The following is a 1,161-nucleotide window of genomic DNA, read 5'->3' as shown; positions in this document are numbered from 1 at the left end:
GAGCCAGCTGGGGCAGCTGCAGCCCCTCTGCAAGACGTGATTCAGGACTTCCCCTTCGGTGCACGCTACGCAGCACCCAGCTGGAGTGGACCTGCGGCGAGGAGCGGGGGAAGCACAGCTCCAGCCACTTCCCTAAATCTAGGGTGCAGATTTAGCTAGCTGAGACCATGGCAGGGGGTGAAGCTGCCCACCCCCAACACCCTCCCTGACTTGGCAAGCAAAACTCTGGGGAGATCAGCCACCTTATCAGGCTATTGTTCTGTTGCATGAAGCGGTTGGCCAAGATAAATTTGGGATCAAGATAAGGGCACCCACACTACAACCGTCCTCCCTCTGCATGGGTCCACTCCGGGTGAGCCGGCACTCGGGCGTTACCATGCCGTTACTGGGAGGAAGCATCGAGGGTCTTTATCTCTGGCTGTCAATGGACATTTCTTGACTCTAAATGCCCCATTCGCCATCACCAGCTCAGCAGGGATGGGGCAGGGTCCTGGACCAGTTGTGGCACCAAGGACTCTTCTCCAGGTCACACTGTCACTTCAGAGAGGGGCCTCAGCCCCTGTACTTCATTGCATTTTTTGACCCCAGGGCATGATGCAAGATGAGCACCCATTAATAATTCACACGGAGCTGTGCCTCCTCCGCATGCCCACGGGGCCCTTACTCACCAGGCACCCACTGCCTTCCCCTGCAAACACGAGGTGCTCAGCCCCAGCACAGTCAAGGGCCCCGCACCCCAGGGTCACCCATGGGGACAACCAAGAGCTGTCCAGCCCCAGGCAAGTCCCTGGTAAATCCCTGAGCTCCCAAGAAAGCCCAGATTTTACTGTCAGTCTCGGTTTTGCTGTAGCATCGAGTGGCTAAGCGCACAGCTCTCACCTCAACTCAATGCCACCACCCACGCAGGGACACCCTGCAGCCCCCCATGGCCACACAGGTATGGCCCAAGGGACAGCGGGGAGCCCTGGGCTGGGAGCACCCAGGCAGCACCCACCACTGCAGCACAGGCCACCGGGATGGGGACAGTGCCCAGGCAGGATGGGAACACCATGGTGCCCCTTCCCCATCCAGGTTCAGCCCTACATGCCTGGGGGATTCTGGAGCACCCTGCTGTACCCTACACATGGGGCACCCCAGTCCCCACCTCACTGCCATGGGGGA

This window comes from Antrostomus carolinensis, unplaced genomic scaffold (assembly GCF_000700745.2).
Source record: "Antrostomus carolinensis isolate BGI_N321 unplaced genomic scaffold, ASM70074v2 scaffold26611, whole genome shotgun sequence".
NCBI classification, from domain to species: domain Eukaryota; kingdom Metazoa; phylum Chordata; class Aves; order Caprimulgiformes; family Caprimulgidae; genus Antrostomus; species Antrostomus carolinensis.
This window is presented reverse-complemented; position numbering follows the sequence as displayed.